The sequence below is a fragment of the Lampris incognitus genome, chromosome 11 (assembly GCF_029633865.1).
Source record: "Lampris incognitus isolate fLamInc1 chromosome 11, fLamInc1.hap2, whole genome shotgun sequence".
NCBI classification, from domain to species: domain Eukaryota; kingdom Metazoa; phylum Chordata; class Actinopteri; order Lampriformes; family Lampridae; genus Lampris; species Lampris incognitus.
The window spans coordinates 25,869,772-25,876,610 of NC_079221.1; positions in this window are offsets into that span (position 1 = coordinate 25,869,772).

Here is a 6,839-nt window from a genome sequence, read left to right on the forward strand (position 1 = left end):
ATATTTGATGCAGAGACGGGCCTTGCTGGTGCAGAATAGTGCACACTACTGAATGAAGCACAAAGTGTGACTGTACAGATATCGCCTCCTACATTTGACTGTCATGTTAACATTTGGCTAATCAACTGACAGAAGAGTTATCTGTCCTGTCGAATTGGAGATGATCTAAAAAGCTGAAGCTGTTTTGACATTTCAGCTGATCCTGCTGTTAAACTCATTATCACATTTACTCGTGCTGCGATTTCACTTGTCTCATGGGGGATATTTTGATTCGTCTTTTTATTTTTTATTTTTTGTTTTCTTTGTGAGCATGAAGATCTTGTTTTGGTGCTCTGCTCGTTTCCTTGCTGTATTTTCTTATAATGTGATTCTGTTCTTCATTACAGTAGTGTCCTCCTTGCTGGTCATCTTGAAGTTTTTCTTTTGGTTGTGTGTTTTTTTTTTTTTTGACAACGGATTTCATCTTGTTTGCTTGCTTCTTTGCCTTGCTTTGAAGGGAAATGTTCTTACAAGCCCACCAATCTATCCCATTCATAAATTTGTCATTTCTGAATGGGATAGATTCTGAATGAGATAGATAACTTTTTTGTTTTGTTTTTGATTTTGAGATACTTTATTAATCCCCTTGGGGAAATTCATGCTATGCATTTAACCCATCCTAGCTGTGTAGCTAGGAGCAGTGGGCAGCCGCAGTGCAGCACCCAGGGACCATCTCCAGTTTGTCTTGCCATGCCTCGGTCAAGGGCACAGACAGGAGTATTAACCCTAACATGCATGTATTTTTGATGGCGGGAGAAAATGGGAGCACCCAGAGAAATCCCACCGCAGACACGGGGAGAACATGCAAACTCCACCAACTCCACATAGAGGACAACCTGGGATGGACAATCCCGGGGTTCGAACCCAGGACCTTCTTGCTGTGAGGCGACAGCACTAACCACTGGGCCACCGTGCTACCCAATTATCACTTATGTGGCAATTTTTTTGTGCCATTTTACTTCTGTTTCCTCAGTAAACTAAACTAAACTAAACTCAACACTTTTCCTTGTGGAATATTTGGGTATATAGAAGCATCATTGAGTATGTGCACAGCTTCTGTGCCCAGAGCATCCTCACCTATTGGCCTTATCATCATACTAAGCGTTAAGGTCCCAGCATACCATAACATAGCATTTACATTTTTGGCACAAAGCTAATGCTGTAACTTTATGAGTGTCCTGCATGAATGGAGAGGTTGAGGTTCAGAGTGTTTTCCAAGGAGACGGGGGCGGCTGAAAGTGAGAGCTGCAGCACACAAGCTATAGCCTTTGACCTCAGCCACCCCGCCGTCCCAATTACATACCAATATCAACACCACGTCTTAAGTCTGCTTTTGAAAGAATACTCACTTCCTCTGCTACCTTCTGCAGAAAAACACATTCCAGCTTACTTTCTTTTTCTTTTTTTGGTCACAGAAACAATACAACAGATAACATCATCGCTAATGCTACAATATCATGCTACAATATAATGTTTGATTAAACCTTGGTACTTCCAAAATAAAATGGCAGAACTATGGCAATCCACTACTTTTACCTTGACTGTCCCAAAGTCAATTATTCATACAATGACAAAGACTATGTCTGTACAAAGTTATGAAGTACTAGTACTGAAGTAGCTTTTCCAGTATCTACTTGGGAGTGTTGGCAAAAAAAAAAAAAGAAGAAAAAAGTCCAGGTCCAATTCGGGAGGTTTAAAACCACAAGACAAACTGCACTTTCACATTTTTATTTTGGCTAAGTCACCATACAATTTTGCCCGCAGTTCGGCCTGCTGGCTCTTCATCACTTCTTAGTTTGGTAACAGCCGATGACCAGAGCAGTTTGCTAACAAGTCTGAAGGGAAAGCGTAGTTTGTCCACCGGTTTTGACAGTGTTTGCTACTTTATACAGTATATTCTGTGCTGAACTTGAAAAGTGCCAGTGCTAGCACACCGGTGAGCACTGACTGCCAGATGAGTGTAGAGGTGCAGGTGCACTGTGTGTTGGGACTGTGTGACCTGCCCTCTGGTCAACTCCTGTGGCCCCGAGAGCTCCGGTGTCCACAGAGGCTTGCTGGTGAGAAGCCAGGGTGCACAGGACCCTGGGAAAAATGCTAAAACACATGCACAGACACACAAACTAACGCAAGCAGAAAACACATACAGATATGAACAGACATTTACACACATGCACACACACCAGGCAATATGCACAGACAAATGCAGACAATCACACACACACACACACACACACACAGACACACACACACACACACACACACACACACACACACACACACACACACACACACACACACACACACACACACACACACACACACACACACACACATACTTAGATGCAAAGACAGGCACACACATTCACACATGCAAACAAATTAACACATGCACACAATACCTACACCCACACACCCACACCCACACACACACACCCACACACACACACGTATGTAGATACACTTTTGCAGACATGCAATCACACACAAGGTCACGCATGTAAGCTGTTTGTTCACTCGACATTAACATCTGCACACACACACACACAAACACACACAAACACACACACACACACACACACACACACACACACACACACACACACACACACACACACACACACACACACACACACACTAATACACCTATGCACCCGCAAACACATCAGCCAGCCTCAGCACTGAAGGGCAACAGGTTGTCCACATTTCACGGAACAGCCTGCGCAGGTGCCTCAAGAGGTCAGGGAGAGGGGTCAGAGGGTCTGAGGCGGAGGGGGTGAGAGGGGTCACATAGTCTGTTTTAAACAGGACCCTCTCCTCTCCACTCCCATCACCCCCTTCTCCTTCTCTTGCCACCTGTCCTGCCTGTGGGAGGTTTGGAGAGGGTCCAGAGGGGGGGTCAGCAGCACCGGTCAGTGGCCCAACATCCACCGTTCCCTGTGGACTCAGGGTGGGAAGAGATGTGTGGAATTCTCCAAGTCTTTCTACACCACACCATGTGTGTGTGTGTGTGTGTGTGTGTGTGTGTGTGTGTGTGTGAGAGAGAGAGAGAGAGAGAGAGAGAGAGAGAGAGAGAGAGAGAGAGAGAGAGAGAGAGAGAGAGAGAGAGAGAGAGAGAGAGAGCGAGCGAGAGAGACCTATGTAAATAAAAGAGCAGGAAAAGTTAAGGGGATAACAGAAATCTTAGTATTGCTGCTGCTGACCCGCACCTGTGTCTTTGCAAAATGTGTGTGTGTGTGTGTGTGTGTGTGTGTGAGAGAGAGAGAGAGCGAGAGAGAGAAAGAGAGCAAAAGAGCGAGAGAGAGAGAGAGAGAGAGAGAGAGAGAGAGAGAGAGAGAGATTGTGTGGTACATAGGCATGACATATTTGCATCTCAGGTCAAACATTTCCCTCTTGCATCACACGTTTGTTGTATGGTGATGGTGTGGCTAGCTTTAAAAAACACACTCTTGCGTTCACACAAGCTAACTTACATGTGCAGGCACACATGCGTGGGTGAACACTCTCACATAGGTTTACACATGTACGCCAACACTTGTGAGGGGGATTCCTGGCATAGGAATGTGTGTTTACTCTTGACTGCAAGGCCATGCCATCGCAACACCAGTTGGACTCCTGGCCTCTGGTCTGTCTTAAATTAGGCACCCCCCCCCTCCCTTGCCCTCTGCTTCTCTCGCTCTCTCTGTTCTCCTCCTCTCTCTTTTCATCTCTCCTCTCACTGTTCTTCTCCCCTCCCCAGTTCTCGCCCTCTCCTCCTTTCTGCCTCCATCTTTGTTCCTCTCTCCTTTCCCACACCTCTTTTTCGGAAGCCCGTGTTTTTCTCCTCTCCTTCTCTCTCCTATAACTCATCTATTTTGCCCCTTTGGCTAATGTCTCATTTCATCCCTTCTCCCCCTAACTTACAACTCTTTCCTCTCATCTCCTACTTAACTTGTCTCTCATCTCCTCCTCTGCTTTTCTCTCTTTATCCTTCGCCTCCTTTTCTATGAGGGGAAAAAAATATCCCATGAAATAATTTAAAGTATGTGTGTTCTGAAAAAGGGAGCAAGTAAAGAATTTTAAATTGACTGGTGCCTCGCCATCTTGACTGCTATCTTGGAAGCATTTCCGTTGATATATTTGCCAAATAGTTTTGATTTTATCTTAATGTGAGCAGCCTGGCTTCTCCGATATGCCTGTCACCAAGATGAAGACTAAATAAGTGTCCACTTTCAAAACCCGACAAATGCACACCAATATACCTAATATTCAAATATTTGATTTAAAGAGTACACCAACTTTCATCCATCTAGCTCTCTGTCTGTTATCTATCGATCGATCTATCTATCGATCGATCTATCTATCTATCTATCTATCTATCTATCTATCTATCTATCTATCTATCTATCTATCTATCTATCTATCTATCTATCTATCTATCTATCTATCTATCTATCTATCTATCTATCTATCTATCTATCTATCTATCTATCTATCTATCTATCTATCTATCTATCTATCTATCTATCTATCTATCTATCTATCTATCTATCTATCTATCTATCTATCTATCTATCTATCTATCTATCTATCTATCTATCTATCTATCTATCTATCTATCTATCTATCTATCTATCTATCCATCTATCTATCCATCTATCTATCTATCCAAAACAGAGTCTTGATTGGAAATCCATAAGCCAGTAACCTTCCAAGTGTGTGAAAATATACTTCAGAAAAAGCAAAATCTCATTCCAATTCTGAATTTGTGTACAAGTCTCAACATTACAGGACTGGATATTTTGGCTAGTAATGATTTTTTTTTCAATCAGGACTTTCAGCGTTGCTTGATGAGTTTTCATAAGTTATGTGAAATGCAATACTCTTATTTCAGTACACCCATTTAGTCAACGCTCTTCTCCAGAAGAACTTACAATAAGAGAGACAGTAGGAAACGCCTTCAGTTCCTCATTCATCTACATCATAGGTCGATAATGGCAAGGACAGCAAGGGACACAGCCATTATACCCTGAAAAATCCCTGTGACCACTGGAAGAAAATGTAAGAGAGAAGAGAGGAAGGCAATAAAAAATAAAAAAAAACTATGGAGAAAGAGATAGAATGGATTCTCATTTCAAACCACTGATTTGTGCTATCACCGGCCTATAATAGAGCAGCAATAGCACACAATTATGGGCGACGCCAGCCTGATGGTGTTCACTTCTGCAGTATGTTTGCCAGCTGTCTGCTTCGGTGTGGTTGGGGTTCAGGGTCCACCGTTTGACTCGCCTGCAGAAATGGCAGCAGGGGTGCAGGTCAGGAAAAGGGGGATGGTTTCATCATGGTCCAGGGCCTGAGTTACGTATGTGTCAGGAGATACAGCTCCCCCCCCCTCCCCGCGGCCATGTTTGAAGTCATGTCATATGCAGGGCCTGGTGGTAAATTTATAGGTAACGCAAAAGTATAGTTACAGATGATGGCTTGCTCTACGTAGATGGTGCTGATGTATTGCCATGTGCAGTTCTGTGCATCGCCGCCTCTCATTCATGATGCAGCAGCCCCACATGCATTCATACACACACACATACGACGCAGTCAAAGGCAAAAAAACAAACAAACAAGCATGACCAAACAAGTGTGTGGATGTATGACAGAAAAGTACACACACACACACACACACACACACACACACACACACACACACACACACACACACACACACACACACACACACACACGGCCAGGGGCGACGTGCACTGATGAGGGGCATCTTAGTAGAGAGAGTGGAGAATGTGGTATGGGTCAGGCCAGAGCACTCACATTCTGTAAGTGTGGGTGGGCCACATGGTGGAGATGTACCTTGCGCTCCATCACTGATATTTACTGGGACTAAATATTACACTGCTGTTTCCATCTGATAAGAGACCGCTTAAAGAATATGAAAACATCTGTTGAAAGAACCGTAATGATTATCATTATCGTTATCTGTGGAGCACACAGCTTGCAAAGCAATAGTAATTAAAGGGCAGCGCAAACACCGTAAATGGATATTTGAAAGCAAATAACACTAAAATAAAGGTGGAGAATGCTGAATTAAAAAAAAAATTACTATATAAAAGCAAGGCCATAAAAAAAGAGAAGATTCAGAAGAAGATGCCCCGGGCATCCGGATGGCATGGCAGTCTATTCCGTTGCCTACAAACACTCGGATCGCGGGTTTGAATCCCCATGTTACCTCCGGCTTGGTTGGGCATCTCTACAGACACAATTGGCCGTGTCTGCGGGTGGGAAGCCAGACGTGGGTGTGTGTCCTGGTCGCTTCACTGGCGCCTCCTCTGGTCGGTCGGGGCGCCTGTTCTGGGGGGGGGGTAGCGTGATCCCCCCACGCGCTACGTCCCAAAGCTCCTCAATGTCAGGTGAAAAGAAGCGGCTGGCAACTCCACATGTATCTGAGGAGGCATGTGGTCATCTGCAGCCCTCCCCAGATCGGCAGAGGGGTTGGAGCAGCGACCGGGATGGCTCAGAAGAGTGGGGTAATTGGCCGGATACAACTGGGGGTAAAAAGAGGTCAAATGAAAAATAAATAAATAAATAAAATGCTCCAGTCTAAACACCTCATTTCGAAAGTCTGGGAACTCTGATCTCAGAGTAACGACCGGTGGTTATCACTTGTCTCTTAGATACTTGGGCAGACATTTAGTAAGCTGATACGTGATATGTGCAGTGCAAAGCTTCCGACAATGGCCGGCTCGACAAAGATATTGTTACTATATGTTTCCACACACAAGCGGCGATGGCGTTTAGCGAGCCAGGCAAAGTTGTCT